This window comes from Ostrea edulis, chromosome 8 (genome assembly GCF_947568905.1).
Source record: "Ostrea edulis chromosome 8, xbOstEdul1.1, whole genome shotgun sequence".
Lineage (NCBI taxonomy): Eukaryota > Metazoa > Mollusca > Bivalvia > Ostreida > Ostreidae > Ostrea > Ostrea edulis.
The window spans coordinates 71,469,794-71,489,954 of record NC_079171.1 but is presented as its reverse complement, the minus strand read 5'-3'; the positions used below and the strand labels follow the sequence as shown (position 1 = coordinate 71,489,954).

Here is a 20,161-nt window from a genome sequence, read left to right as displayed (position 1 = left end):
ATCTCAATATTCACAAACAGAGGACAACACATCTCAATATTCACAAACAAAGGACAACACATCTCAATATTCACAAACAAAGGACAACACATCTCAATATTCACAAACAGAGAACAACACATCTCAATATTCACAGAGGACAACACATCCCAATATTCATAATAGATTTGAATGTATATGTTTGTATTTATAGATATATGTGCATATTGGTGACTGGTGAGATCCAGGTTATGCTCGACAGGACGTTGAATCAGGACGACATGAGAGGTCTAGGTCAGGGTGTCCGAGATAACACGCTGACCCCAAACAGATTCAAGCTTATGTTTGAGTCACGAAGTGCTCCCCCGGTAAGTGATCAAATTTTGACAAAGCAACTTTTCGTTCTATTACAAAACAACTTTTACCAATCACTATTTCTGTGTATTATGTGTGAAGCTAATGTGAAGTTTATACAGGCAGACTGTAAAGTTTGAATGTAGTTAATGCATAGTTAGTGTATATTTAGTGTAAAGTTAGTATATATTAAATGCATATTTAGTGTAAAATTAGTGTATAATTAGTGTTAAGTTAGTATGCAAGGTGAAGATAACGAACATTGATCAATCTCATAACTCCTACAAGCAATACAAAATAGATAGTTGGGCAAACACGGACCCCTGGACACACCAGAGGTGGGATCAGGTGCCGAGGAGGAGTAAACATCCCCTGTTGAATACATGGTTAGTGTAAAATAGTATATTATATTAAATGCATAGTTAATTTAAAGTTAGTGTACTGTTAGTGTAAAGTTAATATATAGTTAGTGTAAATTGAATGGATAATTCATGCAAAGTTAGTTAGAAGTTAGTGCAAAGTTAATGCATAGTTGTTGTAGACTTAGTGTATAGTTAGTTTGAAGTTAATTTATATTCAGAATATAGTTAATGAAAAGTTTTTGTATCCTTTGTGTAAAGCCAATGAGTGGTGCACATAAGAATTAGAATGTTCCCTTAGCACCATAAGGCATGTAAACATTGTGACCTATCTGGTAATTTTCTTTTATAGATCAAGGACAAAACAAGTGGTTTTCCTTCACTCCAAGCTCACTTGACCTATCTGCACCTAGTCCATAACATTCCGATTCTACCCCAGAAAAGATCAGTCAGTGTGCCGCCATTGGTTTCTCAGCATTCCTTCCTGTCGGGATCTTTACCGTGTGATGTGCACGTACTCAATCTTCGGTCCTTACAGCAGAGTTATGATGGACCAATCACACGGAGCGATGACTCAGCACTCCTATTACACAGACTAGGACTGGGTTGTGGGATTTCAAGTCATGGATTACCTTGTACTGAGACACAGGGGAAGGTAAGTGATTGTGGGATATGCAGTAGACAACAGACACACGGGATAAAGAAAATATTGTTAGATATAGGGGATTGTGGGATATCTAACTTAGGGAGGAACACCAAGGATTGTGAGATATCTAACTTAGGGATGGACACCAAGGATTGTGAGGTATCTAACTTAGGGAAAGACACCAAGGATTGTGAGATATCTAACTGAGGGAGGAACACCAAGGATTGTGAGATATCTAACTTAGGGAGGAACACCAAGGATTGTGAGATATCTAACTTAGGGATGGACACCAAGGATTGTGGGGGATGTAGCACTGAGTTCTAAGTTATTTGGTCCTTACAGCTGAGTTATGATGGACCAATTACACGGAGTGATGACTCAGCACTCCTATTACACAGACTAGGACTGGATTGTGGGATTTCAAGCCATGGATTACCTTGTACTGATACACAGGGGAAGGTAAGTGATTGTGGGATATGTAGTAGACAACAGACACGCGGGATACCGAAACTATTGTTAGATATAGGGGATTGTGGGATATCTAACTTAGAAATGGCTACCAAGGATTGTGGGATATCTAACTTAGGGAGGGACACCAAGGATTGTGGGATATCTAACTTAGAAATGGCTACCAAGGATTGTGGGATATTTAACTTAGGGGGGGGGCTACCAAGGATTGTGGGATATCTAACTTAGGGAGGAACACCAAGGATTGTGGGGGATGTAGCACTGAGTTCTAGGTTAGGTATGTAAAATTGCAGGATGCTTAGCTTTGAGTTATATACAAGGGGATTGTGGGGTATCTAACTTGTGACTGGACATCAATAATTGTGGGAGATTTAGCAATTGGCTCTAGGTTCGATATAGGGTTGTATCAGATGTTTAGTTTTGAGTTAGATATAGGGTTGTATGTGGTACTTAGTTTTGATTTAGATATATTGAGTCGAAATGCGCATCTGGTGCATCTAAATTGATACCATATAAGTTTTACATATAGGACTCACGGCGGGTGTGACCGATCGACAGGGGTCCATGTTGCCCAACTATCTATTTTGCATTGCGTATAAGATTTTTGAGATAGTACACTGTTCATTATCTTCACCTTTCATAGATCAATTTTAGATACAGAGAATTATGGGATACCTAGTTGAGGGCTGGGACAATCTCTACCCAGAGTTGTCGTTCTTTGCTCTCGCATACACCTCTGTCAACGTCTCGAGTGTTTTACATTATTCTCGTAAAATGGCATATATGCTCAAATAAAGTATGGTTTCGCTTCAGTTATAAAAATATACGTACAGAGATATTTTTTTTTTCTTCAAAAGGAGAGATAACAAAATGAGCATTGAAACATGACAACATGAATGTAGAAGGAAAAGTGAATGGTCAATAAATGAAATGGATGGATTCCTGAAACGGAACTAGATATTCATTAAATATGACGGAATGGCTACTGAAATGTGCCAGGATGATGTCTGACATGAAACTTGACATGTGACTGAATAGTCAGTTCTAAGTACTTGACAGATTGCACAGTATCACCACAGTGTGTTGTATTACCTTAGTGTTTAACATTTATAGTACTCCCAATATCTTTTGTGATGTTGTGAGAGTGACAAAACCATGGTATTCTAGAAACTCCCTGCAGCAATGAGAACAAAAAAGAAATAGAAAATGCTAATTGTGTAACGACTTGTTCGTTTTTGTTTTCTAATCAACTGTATGTGTTGTTTTAGGATATTTTTTTTTTCAATTTCGCGTGGGAGGGATGTGCAGTAGTATTTGTATGGTAGCTACACGATTCGTATTGGAGCAGCATGCTGGTTTTTATTGATCTGATTAGAAATTAAAATAGAAGAGTGCCCACACTTTGAAGGTTGTGTAAAATCAATTGGTCACGCAAAGAACATCATGTGAGTGTTGCTTAATGATGATGGCCAGTGCAGTACTCTAGAAGTATACGGTAAACCGTTAGAATAACACTATTACTTAGTATAAAACACTTAAACGTGTTGTATACGTGTATTACTCTACTATGCACCCTACCTGTGTACAGTCGTTCAAATGATAAAGAAGAGAAACCGGAACTAGATGCAGTAATCTAAAATGCAGTTTTACATGCTTCGTACAATAACTTTGAAAGTGTTCGTGAGTTGTGAATTATCCAGTACTGCTTCTGATGATATGAGTCATTGAAGGATAATAAAGGTAAGTTATTTGATGCGTTAAAGTTGACCACAACAGGAACCCATTGATTGATGATATAGATTATTAATGTTAATATTCACATCAGTTTAATTAATATTATATAACATTGATGTGGATATTTAAGAAATATATCGATTGCTTAAAGATATTTCCATTTACACACATACTAAACTACATATGACACACAGGGACACTATCTCAACAAGGGAGGAGTTCAAATTTAGAAACAATTTATAGCTATTGATAAATGCTGCATCGTTTTGGAAATGTGTTATTACTATAAAGCTTGAAATATGTTTTTTTTTTTTTGGGGGGGGGGGGGGTAAACAAGTGATGAGATCAGGAAATGACAACACAATGTCGTGTCCTGGGTTCGTTATCTTAATACAAAATACCCAGTAATACTTGCTAGATGACACCCTTCATGGAAAGCATAAATAGTTTACTCGAGACAAACCAATGCAGACCCTTATAATATCAGTATAGTTCAAAGAACAATATCTCCACTAATGTTTTCCGGAAGATAAGGCCGTTGTAAAACTATGTCACCTTGTGTGGTATAACCACTATCTACACAGACTATATTCCAGGCATATGCTGTTGATGGGTATTTCTGTCATTCACAATATCTATCTATATATACGTTTGATAAAAAAACATTATATAATAAAATATTATTAATCTCATCAATTTCATAAGGAATATTAAATGTAATATGGAATATAAAATGATGAGGAGGATAATCAAGGATTTCCGGAAGTATGGAGAGTGACAACAAAACCGCCATTAACCACGGTGTTTTATTACAAATGTATATTTCAAAGTATTAGGTGTGTAGGTGTGTGAACCTGTATCCCTACCGATTCAGCACCTTGATGTCATTCAAAAATTGGCAATCTGCTATACACATCAGGGATATTGTTATCGGACTACCAGGCAATATGTAGGGAATATGAATCAGTTTATTTATTTATAAAAAAAAAACCTAGTATGTCGGATGAAAAAAAAAATCATTACGATTTTTATTGTTATAAAATAGGGATGTTGACAATACATAAAACTTTAGTAAGAGTAATGGAACGATCTTGAAACATAAACTTCCTTTAGGTTAGTCATTGGAAAAAATAAAATATATGTTTACCTTATCAATATCTAGGGCTCACGACAAGTGTGCCGGGTCGACATGGGATACCTATTCATTTCAGGCATTTGGTTCAGCCTCTGATATATACAAAGGTCCGTGTTTTCCCAACTCTTTATGTTGTATTCCTTTATAGGAGTTATCAGATTAATCACTTTTCTTTATAGTCCCTTTTCATATCATATTGGTAAGAAAATATACTATATATTTGCCTTGAACTATTGCTGATAATCGATGAAATGCTGTTTACAAGGAGGCAAAGTAGCACATAAATAAAAAAAAAATAAAACATACCTATGTGACTCAGTCCCTGATAGTTTAATGTAAGTATTTTAGGATTGTTTCCACTTAATTTTCTATCTATGATAGCCTGAGTCCAGACAGGAACTATGTTCTGTTCAATTAATATGTACCTCCAAGGAAATGAAATATAATATAAAAACAGAAACAAAATGAATAAAAAACTTTTGAAAAAAAAGATAATTGAACCCGGCAAGATGCTCGAGGATTCCAAGTGTCTGATCAAGTTATACCCCAAAAAACCTGCATGTGAAAACTTACGAGAAGAGGGGGGAAATAACACTTCTTAATTTATAAATATTGTTCATGTTTGTGGAGAAGATAACATTATATTCTCCATTCGTAGCTTAAATGAGTTATAACTCAGTTTGCTAAATTAATAAACAGTAGTAGTTAATTGCATTCATATTTTTGACAGCTGTATGGCGTTTATTTTGAAGATAAAATTACATTCCCCATTCGTAGTTTAATTGAGTTATAACTTAGTTTCCTAAATTAATAAACAGTAACAGTCAATTACATTCATATTTTTCCACAACTGGATGGCGTTTATTGAAGTATAATGCTCAAGTATTTCATTAACTTGTCCAAAAGTACAAATAAAAGGCACCCACGTTCTGAAGTTCGTACAGCGTGAGTTGGCCACGGAGACAGGAACTAACCACTGTGACTTCATTTAGCTAGACCACATTAGAAAACCAATATTTCTAATAAATACAACACACGCCAATTAATTTTGCTCTGTAAATGCACTGTTCTTAAAAGTAGAATAAATCCGTTCATTCTAATAAGAAAGAAAAACCGGAACTAGATATATAAATCTGAAGAGTATATTGTCATCTAATTGTAACTACATGTTTAGTGTAAGTACTTCTGTATGAAGTGTTCCTTGAGTATCTACGTCATTGTGAATTGTTCAATTCTTCTTTTGCAGTCATGGCTAATTGAAGGGAACACAGTCAATATACTAGATGTGTTAAAGTTATTCATTGTATGATTTCTTTGATTTGCTATATGGAGTATCAATGCACATAATCACATATTTTTGAATTGATGGTAGACAGAGTTAACTTTCGAATCATCGCCATTCAATTCATATCAATGTCACCTTTTCCTAAGAACGTTTTTCTTATTACTTGAAATCCCGTTAAAACGTCTAATCCGTTATCGTCATTTACCACGGTATTTTATTACAAATGTATTTTTCAAAGAATTAATTGACTCCATAAACCGTCACGGGTGCACATGATATATGATGTAAAAATGGTGATCATTGATCTCCGACATACACCTGGACAGACATGATTCCGATAATTACTCTATAAAATACACAGTAAAATCACTTAGTAGTCAGTTTAGTCTTGTTTTACATCACGGAGACATACATTAGTTTAGTTATGGATTCGCCATAAAGGATGCTTCTGTTGAATTTCAAAGAGAACCATGTGACAATCCAGCTCGGCCATGAAACTCTTGGCAATATACACAACAAATAATCCCTATTCTTTTTATTATTTGATGCGACGATTTCATGAAAGAGGAGACTGTAGGTGTTATAATGGATACAAGAGATACAATTCCTGTCAAACATATCCTAGATAATGGCGTCTCACCTTCCAGGAAAGGGCTGTGTAGTGAGCTAAATACCAATGTTGGACAGAATTATAAATAATTAGGAACATCATGCGTATAGGTGTTCTGTATACATTTATCATTTTCAAATGAAGTCTTGTAATCGACCGGTTTATTTTAATCATGATAGATGATTTGAAAATAAATTTCACGATATGTGTTTATATTACCGAAATTAGGTATTTATTGTCGTTAAACCCCCTGAATTCAAAGAAATACGTTAACTATTAAAACGCAGACCGTGTCACCATATTTAAATTACAATGTACCTATTAAGAAAGTGACGTTAAGAAAACAGTTAGCACGAAAGCTGGATATAACGAACAGCGATCAATCTCGTAACTCCTATAATAAATACAAAATAGGGGTTGGGCAAAAACAGATTTGATCTCTAAAATCTTAAACTCCATAAATTATTAAATAGCTGCAGTTGATTAAAATCGTATATTTTTTCATGACAGCCAAATTCTGGCCATGGAGGTATATTTGTTTCTGATCAGAAATCCAAACAACAGATTATTAACACTGATGTTCGTGCATTATAAATTGATCACACGAATACAGAATTCAGGTTAATCACTTGGAAAGCACATATTGTAGATAGTTACAATAATGATTGCGCAAAATGTATTTTGAGAATTAATAATTTTGCTTCTCGAGTTATACTTTACTAGAAAGAACAATTTCATGAGTTTGATGTTTAACACAAACCTATATTTTATTGACGTTCTCTGATGCTAGAAAGTGTAAAATCAACACCATCAGACCCATCACTGCATGATATTTCGAGTTCACAGATTTTATATTTCATCATACGTATACATTATTTGTGAAACTCCAAATTCAATTTGACGTCACGGTAAATTCACAAATGTTTGTGAAATGAAATTCAATGTTAGGAAAATTTATATATACTACGAGTGAAATAAAAATTGAAATAGCATCGCATATGACAGATATGCATGCACGGTGAAGATAACGAACAGTGATCAATCTCATAACTTCTATAAGCAATACAAAATAGATAGTTGGACAAACACGAACCCCGGGACACACCAGAGGTGGGATCAGGTGCCAAGGAGGAGTAAGCATGTGTTTTTATCATATATAAATAATTTCACACGTGTACTACAATGTCTATAGTTTTCTGTCAAATGAAAAGTTGTTCTTTATCTGTAGAACAATTTTCTCAGAATTTTGGTAAATTTAAGTATTATTCAGAGTGAAATGTATGGATTAAACTTAAGTCAAAATGTTTACAGATAACAAAATGTATTCTTTATCGTGAAAGCACTGCACTTCTCTTTTAAATCATGATAAGGTGTATGGAATAATGTGTAGCAACTAACTTTCCCCATTGAAACGTTATATTCTGTTTCATACGGATAATATATTTCCACTTCAAAGGTCCCTAAAGTCATCCTTTATCTGCATTGTTTTGTTTAAAAAGTTCCAGTATTTTAATTTGATTCTACAAAATGGAAAAAAAACCACTACACATTTCCAATATAAATTGGACAGACTATAAGGCCATGATAAGGTCTTGATAAGTTCTTTAGGTTTTTAGTTAACTCGAGTTAAAGGCCTAAACGAGTTATTGTTACATTACAACATGGTAGCTAAATGCGTTACAACGCTGTAAGATATCGTTATCTAAGATTCTAGTAGTGAACATATCAGTAACTAAACTGTTTGTAGTGGACATGTTTAAATGCCAGTAATTTAGATATCAGTAACTAGGAATCAGATAACAAAGCGAGTATGGAGTTACCTTTTGAAGTCAGTAAATGCCGAGGTTGCTGCAGAGTTATTTAGGAGTTATAGTGAAGTTGCTACTAGTTATGAGGTCAGGATTCTGGTTTTCTTAAGTGGTGGTTTTCTAAAAGGTCTTTATTTTTCAGTGATGGTATCGTAAAACATTTTTTTTTATTTCCAGTGTTGACATAGTAAAACATATGTTTTTCATCGCTGACAGAGCTGTTTGAAGGGTTTTATCTAGTTTAACATTCCTTCGGGATTTTCTGTTTCTACTTGTATCACTGTTAAAACATTAAGGTTACGGACTTTTTTTATGGGCAACCTAGATAATGTGTTTATCTCAACAATCTTGAAATTAGTAATCCAATGCTGAATACTAAATGTGCCATACGATACCATTAGCTAAACACCAGAAGTTGAATATCAGTAATTTAAATGGCAATAATTAAGAATCACATAATGATGCTAACATAGGATTATTGTATGAAGTCAGTAAATAACGAGGCTACTAAAGGGTTACAGTAGTTGTTGTGAAACTTTAGTATTTATGATGTCAGATGTATGAATTGTTATGTATTTTTCAGTGCTGACATAAATGTCGATATGTTTCATGTTTATGGAGGATAATATTTCTTTTTAAACTCTCATAGAGATGAATGTTTTTATTTAGTTTAACATCCCTCTCAATATTTTTTTTCTGACTTATATGAAGCAATTCGCTGAGAAAAAACACGTTTGTTTGGTGTTTTTTTTTCAATCTGACAAAGACAACGTCTTTGTCTGGCAGTGCTGACATATCGTAAAGTATATTCTTTCATTGCCGAGATAGTAATTTTTTTTTTCAGTTCTGACATATTAAACTATCTTTGTCAATGGTGGCACAGTAAAACATATATATCTTTGTTTTTCAGTGATGACACAAGAACAAATTTGCATTTTTCACGGCTGACATAACACAACATATGTGTTTTGATATGCCCGTCAAAGATGGGAAGTATTATGTTATGGCGTCGCCTGTCTGTCATGACCTTGTAGGTAAAACATAAAATGAACTGTGAGATCCTGGTACATTTGCTTACCATGCTGATAGACATATATCTAATGTTTTTCAAGGTCAGGGTAAAATTACAAAGATTGTAACATCAGTTAATAGGATATTGTTCTCCAAGGTCAAATGACAAGGTCATAGTATATCTTATTAGGACACATTTCAGGTAGTGCTCAAACGACGGGCCCCTTCACGATACAATACATATTGTAATACTTATGACACGATTCGATATTTGCAATATTATACAATTTACAGAATAAACCAACAATAGTATAGGAAAGAAAAAAAAAATTCAAGACTTAGAATTGTAAAAAGTACGTACAGTTTCTAAAGTCAGTTGGTACACAATACCGATGATTTCACTTCGACCTCAAACCATGACATTGAAATAAGGAATAAATTAGCAAACTCAAAATTTGCTCCGTTTGATCAGCAAAATGATTTGTGTCATATGGCAAGAGCTAGAAGTTGGCATAAAATAGCAGAAATACCATTTTCAATGAAAATATCCACAGATTCAGGTGTTTTCCTTTCAGAAAATATGCAGTGCATGCGTCGAGCAAATTCGTATTCAGGTATGTTTTTTTTATCTTAAAATAATACACAATATAAATATTTCCATTTTCCTCGGCAAATGCGCACACATTTTCCTGAGTAATACTCTGTATAATGTTTGACAGTTTTTAGGCTTATTTTGAAAAAAAAGAGGGAAATGTCTTATTCATAATGTCATCATGCTATCCAATTAGGAATATCATTCTGATTTTGTTGACATAGTATACCTGGTATATACTTTACTTTCTTAAAAGGCTAATTCAGGTTAATTCCAGACACATCTTATAGAGAGACATTTCTGGGTCTTTTTTATGTATACAATGGCTTTGTAGTTTTAAACTGTTAACGTTCATTGTTTTCGTCAGGTTCACGGCAAACAACAATGTGAACATTATTTGATACTATTGTGTCCCTCATACAGAGGTGCAGGTAAAATAATTAGTACTGGTCGACATTGATGTAGTCTACTGAACCCGTTTGTAATAAAGGTATCGAACCAAAAATCGAGGCAATGAATCGAAAACTGAATCAAACGTTTATGTTGAACAGTATTGATATTTCGGTGGAACATTTCAGCTCTTATTCCAGACTGAACCGTTGGGTCTAGGACCGTCAAATTTGATACCCATACACAGTATGCCGAGCAGGGGATGCATATTATTTCCAAAGGTCAAATATCAATATCGTAGTATCACTTAATAAGAAAAAACATGTTTTCGTTATAAATTGAAGTCAGCATTTCGCATATTACATGGTCGTTATAACGATCTAGTTTGTCAATCCAACCAATGATTGAGTTATATGTTGTCTGACGTGTTTCATACCGATCGTTGGGCCGTTCTTTGCACACTGATTTTGACTACAGATATCCCCCTTTACCTGATATGTATATAGGGCTCACGGCGGGTGGGACCAGTCGACAGGAAATGCTTACCCCTCCTGGGCACTTCATCCCACTTCTGCTGTGTCCAGGGTCCGTGTTTGCCAAATATCTATGTTGTATTGCTTATAGGAGTTATGAGATTGATTATTGTTCGTTATCATCACCTTGTATTCATATATTGTCCAGAAAATTAGTCACAAGCTTCCTCTAGGAGGATATAAGTTCATTGCATGTCAGATGGATGGTGTACCATTATATATCTTATGGGCATATATAGGTCAAACAGTTTTCCGCATGTTTTTTATATACAAGTATTTGCTTAAATTGTGCCACAACCTTCCTCGGCGAATTACATAATTAGTTTACATTTCAATTTGAGTGATGCACTTTGATCTACCGTTAGTTGTATGTAAGCCAAATTGTTCCCAAGACTTGTTCTCATACGTAGTTGTGTTAAGTAGGGCCATACAAATATATCAGAGGAAAACAGCATTATACACAGATACAGTTTTGACAAATTATGTACACACAACAAGTTTATACAAAAACAATAAGTGCATATTGACCTCCCATACATTTCTCACCAGGCAGACAGTCTCTTCATCAGCTGTATATCACGTGATCAAATATCAAGATAAAACCGTACCGTGTATGTATAAATCGTGCCATTGACACAATCTCCAGATATTCATGCAAGTTAATATAACTTCAAAACATATCAATTTCTTAATTTGAAAAGAGATGGGAGCAAGTTACTTGTAATATGTCTAATTTTTGCATTGGATATGCAAGATGCGGCGATTTTTGCGTATACGAAATTAAATCTAGCCTGAAAAAAACACATGTTTTCTGATGAAGCCACAACTTGTTCCCCTAACTTTCCTTTTGCACTGAAGTTCACATGTCACATAAATCAAACATAGTTTACCCAAAACCCTCGGGGTGTCGTGGCAATGATGAAATTTGTATGTACGGAAACCCTGTTTATGCAAATGAGTTCATTGTGAAAGTCACTATACGTGCAGATTAGAGACGATATCAAGATCACAATATAATATGGATAATACTTTAGCATGTATTTTCTATAAAAAGAAATTGGAACTATTTCAATATCAACGACAATTAATATAACCCATTTGACAGCAACTTTTACATGATTGCGGTTTCTCGTTTGATTGCGGTGGTAAATAACGAAAACATATTTTGACCTTTCCAACCGCAAAAGGAATGCAAATGCATCATGGCGTGTTTTATTCATTTTGATGTCATGTAATGTGTCATTGCGGTGAAGTACATTTTACAGCACTGGTATTAATGAGGAAAGTCTTAACTCATCCGCGTAATGTATACATATATTGCACTGAATTCCCAACGGGCATATGATACAGAATTTGTGGTACACTTGTTTAGTATTGACGGAGTAAAATATCTTTGTTTTCCAGTGCTATTATAATAGATATGTTTGTTTTTCAGTGCTGTCATAATAGCTGATTTTGCTTTTGTGTTCTGTCATAATACATAGTTTTGTTTTTCAGTGGTGTCATAATATATATATATATATATATATATATATATATATATATATATATTGGGATAAATCTCCGATATAATCTTCTAGAGTGCTCGACGTGGCCTCACGGAGCTACATAAATTGACGATCAGATGGAGTTCAATCACATAACATTTATTTCTCTACAGGCTGTTTCGTGAGGGGATGGTTTCCCCTCACTCGTCGGGAGAAAAATGACATCTAACGAAAAACATCCGCGTGGCTGAGAATATGTTACACAGAAACATACTGGATAGTTGCTAAGCATGATTACACACAGGATTGAGTAAATAGAAATTTATGGGAATGACGGCAAGTGCTGACAAGTTCTGAACGCTTATTCAATGAAGATTTTTCGGGATGACATATTATAAAGAATTTCTCTAGAATACAGAGGTTGCACTTTTTTGAAATGTTTGAGTATGATGATGTTTTTCCTAAAATTTCCCACTTGATTTTGTAGTCAATATTTTTGTCTTTCAATGTCCATATGAATTTGCTGAGCTCGGTGGTATTCTTTTTCGTGGAATTACGGAATGAATGAGTGTGGTTGGCGTATCTTAATTTGAACTCGGTGTCTGCTAGTCCCACGTAGCTCTCTTCTTGTCCATTATCGGCTCTGACTCTAGCTAAATACACAATTCCGTGGGCGCGACATTCACCGTTGAGCGGGCATTGGTCTTTGTTTCGGCAATTACACCTGTTACATGTATCTCCGGTCTGGCGCACTTGTTTAATTGAAGCGTTATGCGAGTCAATTACATTTTGCATGGATGGCATACAACTGTATGATATTTTAATAGTGTTTCTGTTGATAATCGGGCGTAGAACATGGCCTATCGGGAAACACTCATCTATAATTTTGAGAAACTGTTTACCCAAGTTTGTTTTTACGTTACTATCATATGGGGGGTTAAACCATGTGATGTTACGGGAACGATTTCTTCTGCTGTTCTGTTTAGTTTTGGCTGATTCGTCGTATGTTAACTTGTATTTATAGCCGCTTTCATCAAGTGCTTTTTGGTATATGCCGGCGGCTTTGACGAATTCCTCTTTGTCCGATGAAATTGATGACAATCGGTGATTGATGCCTGATGGTATAGCTTTAAGTATGGAAGGCGGGTGGTTACTGCCGGAGTGTACGTAACGCGGAATGTTGCCGGGTTTCAAATACGGGGAATGTTTACTTGTATGTAAGTTCAACGTTACGTCCAAATAGTTGACCACCTTCTTGTTGGCATCTATAGTGATACGGAGACCATGATCCTCAAATATCTTGCACAGACGTTGTTTTATCTTCTCTGTGACTCGTGCGCTGCATTTCGTAACGCCTAGTCCGTCGTCTCTGTATAGTCCTACGTTTAATAGACTACCGAACTCGGCTTTGATCACTGACAGCAGGTAGATGCCGACTAATTCACAACACTCAGCGCCATCGTATGAGCCCATGGTAATATCGAATAGATTTTCTTTGGCTTCTTTCTTGACCCACGGTTCGTTTTGACATAGTAATAACGACTTCTTTGTGTGCATAATGATGTGACTATCCGCATCGGAAATATGATGGAACTTCGATGCGTAACTGAGAGCATTGTGGAGTAATTGCTCAGATATGCTGGGATAAAAGTCCACGATATCAAAACAGATGAATGAAGATGAACTCTTGTCAGGTATACTGTCGAACCATTCCACTACGGATAAAGTTTTTCGCCATAATTTGTGTCTAGTGGCTGCCGCTACTGTTTGTATAATACGTTGTAGATTTGATTTACTGATTTTTCCGAGTTCGGACTTCGTCGGGTTGATGAGACGGCATTTCGGGTCGTTTTCAAAGTTCTCTTTGTGATCTTTCAGTGTTATAAAGCATTCTCTTTCGGCTATACGTTCGGTTCTGTCGCTGATACCTAGCTGCTCAGCTATGTGCTTCCCTTCAGAGTTGATCTCGTTTATTTTCCCACCGGTAGATTTCTTGTACGTTTTATGTACGTTTTTGTCACGGAGGGTTGAGTATTCTTCATTCGTGAGCTCGTAGTAATTAGATGTTTTGTCGGCTTTAATAATTAGTTTGGGGTTCTCTTTGATCCTGCGCTTGTCTTCATTCAATTTACGCTGGAACTCGTTTGTCTTGTTTTCAAATTCGACGTTCGGTAGTCTATTAAACGTAGGACTATACAGAGACGACGGACTAGGCGTTACGAAATGCAGCGCACGAGTCACAGAGAAGATAAAACAACGTCTGTGCAAGATATTTGAGGATCATGGTCTCCGTATCACTATAGATGCCAACAAGAAGGTGGTCAACTATTTGGACGTAACGTTGAACTTACATACAAGTAAACATTCCCCGTATTTGAAACCCGGCAACATTCCGCGTTACGTACACTCCGGCAGTAACCACCCGCCTTCCATACTTAAAGCTATACCATCAGGCATCAATCACCGATTGTCATCAATTTCATCGGACAAAGAGGAATTCGTCAAAGCCGCCGGCATATACCAAAAAGCACTTGATGAAAGCGGCTATAAATACAAGTTAACATACGACGAATCAGCCAAAACTAAACAGAACAGCAGAAGAAATCGTTCCCGTAACATCACATGGTTTAACCCCCCATATGATAGTAACGTAAAAACAAACTTGGGTAAACAGTTTCTCAAAATTATAGATGAGTGTTTCCCGATAGGCCATGTTCTACGCCCGATTATCAACAGAAACACTATTAAAATATCATACAGTTGTATGCCATCCATGCAAAATGTAATTGACTCGCATAACGCTTCAATTAAACAAGTGCGCCAGACCGGAGATACATGTAACAGGTGTAATTGCCGAAACAAAGACCAATGCCCGCTCAACGGTGAATGTCGCGCCCACGGAATTGTGTATTTAGCTAGAGTCAGAGCCGATAATGGACAAGAAGAGAGCTACGTGGGACTAGCAGACACCGAGTTCAAATTAAGATACGCCAACCACTCATTCATTCCGTAATTCCACGAAAAAGAATACCACCGAGCTCAGCAAATTCATATGGACATTGAAAGACAAAAATATTGACTACAAAATCAAGTGGGAAATTTTAGGAAAAACATCATCATACTCAAACATTTCAAAAAAGTGCAACCTCTGTATTCTAGAGAAATTCTTTATAATATGTCATCCCGAAAAATCTTCATTGAATAAGCGTTCAGAACTTGTCAGCACTTGCCGTCATTCCCATAAATTTCTATTTACTCAATCCTGTGTGTAATCATGCTTAGCAACTATCCAGTATGTTTCTGTGTAACATATTCTCAGCCACGCGGATGTTTTTCGTTAGATGTCATTTTTCTCCCGACGAGTGAGGGGAAACCATCCCCTCACGAAACAGCCTGTAGAGAAATAAATGTTATGTGATTGAACTCCATCTGATCGTCAATTTATATATATATATATATATATATATATATATATATATATATATATATATATATATATTAATTTTTAGTGCTGAGTCTTTGTATTTTCAGTGCCGTGTTACTGTACTCTACAGGTGGTTAACCTTCTTATCAAATACCCTAATGTAGAGGTCAACGATGCTCAGGGCAAGGTCGTGCTCTCTCAGACCCACCCATATTTGACGGAGTTAAGTAGTATATATCATGAGAGGTTCAAGGTATATCATCTTGGTAACAACATATGGAAATAAATGTCTCTGGTAACATTGTTAAGTAATTAGTGCTCATGGAAACTACGTATAATAACTGATAAATTGCACGTATGTTATTTTCAAGCAAGGTATATTGCGGTTAAAAAATAGTATTTTATAATGTTTTAGGGGGCGTGTTTCAGTATATTTAATACTTATATTGGAGTAAGTAACACATGTTCTCGCCGTGGAATGTCATTTTTGTATCAATGTGTCTCGTGTAGCAAGCATTTTTTTTTTCTGACAGTGAAACAATCCATTGGAAATTGGACATATATTAGTTTATTATAATTTCATGTAAAAGACTTGAATCCGATTGACCAAGAAACATTAAATTACCCTGTAAGATTGAACATATTCGTTCCATGGTGATAGTGTCTAACAAGGGGTATGATTACTTAACAACGGGTGCTATTAAAACATATTACATGTGTCAAATTTATGTGTATATTCTTCGTTGTATATTGTTAAACGATATAATTTGAGTATTTTTGATCAACGTGAATACCTGCATCGATATGCAAAGGATAGCAGTTAGCCACACATGAGCTAGGGTTGTAGTGGTAGGACGTTTGCTTCGAAACTGAGAAGTTTTGAGTTTGAATCTGTTTGTATCATGACCGTGTCAAATCCAAGGAGAACACAGACGTTGGGATTGATGCTTTTTCAAACGCTCGGCATTTAGAAGTGAGAATCTTTGGTCTTTCGGATTTGACCTTAAGAACACACGCTTTGACATATTAAGAATCTCTGCCATAGATCTACATTTGAGGTGCTCTCTGCTGTTGCTGTCCTTCATTCTACATCTATAGTCTGTTGTTGTCATCATAAATGCGTTGTGGCGGTCCTCCATTCTACATATATTGTCTGTTGTTGTCATCATAAATGCATTGTAGCTGTCCTCCATTCTAAAGCTCTTGTAGATGTCACTCCTTTTAAATTGGTTGCAGTTCACCTTCACCCTAAATCTCTTGTAGCTGTCATTTAGTCTAGATATTCTGTAATTGAATTTTATTCTAAATATCTTGCAGCTATTATTCATTCTAAATATCTTCTAGGTTTCATTCATTCCAAAGATGTTGAAATTGTCATTCATTATAAATTTGATGTAGTAGTCGTTCATTCTCAATTTGTTGTAGTTGTCATTCATTCTAAATATATTGTAGCTGTCAATCATTTTGATTATGGTGTTGTCATTCTAAATATGTTGTAGTCATATTTCTTCTAAAGATGTTGTAGTTGTCATCCGTTTCTGGGGTGTAATTTCTTGAATTGCACGTTATCAGATCGCAAAGAAAGGACAAATACCTATCACAGTCCCTGTAAAGTAATCCACTTCAACAGCGATGGGTCATATGTGAAGTGGGTATTACTCCCAGTAAATACAAATATAAGTGGTCGTCTGAAAAGTAACTATTCTCTGTCAATAAATACAGAAGCGATTCGCTTTCTGGCAATTGAAGCAACGTCAGGAAAGTATTTATTGTCAATGAATACAGCAGTGAGGGATCATCTTAAAAGTTAGTATTCAGTAGCAATGAATATAGGTCATCTTAAATAAGAGTCTGAAAAATAAGTATCCACTGTCATTGAATACAACAGTCAGATACTTTCTCAAAAAAGGTGAGTATCTATGCCATTTAATACAACTAAGATGGGTAATCTAAAAATGCGTATTTGCTATGAAAGTTGAATGAATCCTATAAGCAATATAAAACAAAGAGTAAGGCCGACAAGGACCCCTGGGTACACCAGAGTGGGATCAAGTGCCTAGAAATAGTTAGCGTCCCCTGTCGACCGGTCACATTCGCCATGAACCCTATATCCTGATCAGATAAAATTAATGATCCACAGTCACAATCAGTATGCCAGGAACGGCCTAACTATCGGCATGTAACGCGTCAGACAGCATTTGACCCAATGGTGGGTTGTGTTGGTAAGCTAGATCGTTATAACGACAATATAATTTGCTAAATGCTGAATTTAAACGAGACTCTTGGAACCCCTGCTGTTTGCCAATGTCTGATTTCGATTTGAAAACTGACTATACACAAAAGAAGCTCTTGCATATCGAATCAGTTGAGATATATAAACACCATATGGAGGTGATAACACACTATTGCTACATGAATATGGGGAGTTAAAAATAAAGAAGTTGAAAACCTCTCGGTTGTCATTACTATCGGTTGATATGACAGTGAAGTGACCCTCTGGAAATGAGTATTTATGTTTTACAGTTAACATAACAGTGAGGGACCATCTTAAAGTGGGTATGCACTATCAATTCATCCAACAGTTCGGGGGCCGTTTGAGAAGTGAGTATTACATTTCCAATGGTTAATGTTAAGGTTAGAATGTTTTTCTTTGACACATACATGTGTTATCCCTTTTCAAATGTCTCAATTCTCACAAAGAAAAGGAAACAACTTGTAGTTTTTATTTATTACATACATGTATTTACAGTTGGGATAAACATTCTATAGAGTTTACCCTAGATCATACACACTTGAAGGCCATTTTTTGAAGGAGCACAATATCACTGAAGGTGCTGATATTATTTCTTACATAATTATGAATGATAGAAGAATAACCACATATTTATAAAAAAAAAATATGTTGTTAGTGTTGACGACCTTGACCTCTGATCTTGAATATGCAAATCTGTTATATACGTAGACCAGGAATTGATATAGACGTGGGTTCATGAAGAACGATACAAGGATACAACATAGTAGCAACGTCTAATGAATCCAGAAACCAATGTCTTGGCCTCGATCACAACTTCCATACTGCTTTAGTATTAGGATTGATAAAGACATGGAATGTGCAGGGGGGGGGGGGGGTCAAATATGTTGACCACTCCAGTCATAATTATGGGTTTATATCTTGATTTCATACCCGAACCGTTGCTTGTACCTTGGCTACTTCAGACATGCATCATTGCTGATATCTTGACAACTACATACATAAATATTCGCGTTTATCGTGACCACTTTACACATACATATTTATATATATATTGACGACTTCATACATAAATATGTGTGTATAACTTGATCACTTCAGATAGTGAAGATTAAGTCCTATGGACAGGTCCATCAATCGAAGATCAGCTTCCAGACAGTCGGGGGATGCTCAGGGAAGGAGAGGAGTGAAGTATACCTATTTTTGTCGGACGGATCCACCAAAATACTTTTACATACAGTAGTCGGGTGTGATGGTCAGCTGGACAGGTCAGGCTCTGTTATTTGATAGTGTGAAGTCATACCCTCTTGTTGATCACATTTTCCTTGCACTTAAGGAATTTAGCTCCTGAGCTTTTTAGTACAAATACGCAGAATACTACAACTAAGTATTCACTGGTTCAATACTGACCCCGTGGTGCAACTATAGTATACATCTATTGCTGAACCCTATCCAGTTAAAAATTATTTCTTAATTCAAATTTTGAAAGGGTTTGACAGGGAATATATATTTGTGGCGGAAGGATTTACTAATCAAAAAGTTATACTTCTGCATACCCTTACAGTTTCTGTTTCATCCAATTTGTCGTCTATTTCTATACCTCTTTACGTGTATTTCAGTGCTATAATTTATAATACAGGTGGTAGAGATTTGGACGTAGTTCAAATGTTGTAATTTATTAACTTGGTAGATGTATTTCTCCAAACAAAATACCGATTCTTAAAGAAAAAAATTAATTTACTTGAAATTATGTATAAATATTCAGTATTTTGGCTAATAATTAAAAACATTTGATCACCACCCCTTGCCTTTTTAGAGGCATTATAAACCTGAAGACCCAACCTTGAAAAGTATGTAAAATTATATTAATTGACATTACTCCTAATACGTCCTTTTAACTCTCAACTTTGATATCTTTAAGTTTTTTTCGTATATCAAGTGCAAACAGGCAATTATTCATTTCTTAACTAGTATTAATTTCTTTCTTTTTTTCATCTGCAGTGTTAAAGGACATGGTTATGTATCTATTTTATGCAATGATTTTTCGTTGTTAATGTTGTGTTGACACTAGCAGAAAAAAAATCAAGTTTAATTA

At 35.5% G+C, this 20,161-nt stretch overlaps 1 long non-coding RNA gene across 1 annotated transcript; it reads left to right on the top strand.

Moving 5' to 3' along the window:
* The first annotated feature begins 15,920 nt into the window (after positions 1–15,920).
* On the top strand, positions 15,921–19,242 carry LOC125670304 (uncharacterized). The gene is made up of 3 exons (XR_007368159.2): positions 15,921–16,045; positions 18,339–18,416; positions 19,168–19,242. It is a non-coding gene; the product is annotated as an uncharacterized LOC125670304 (long non-coding RNA).
* Positions 19,243–20,161: the final 919 nt, after the last annotated feature.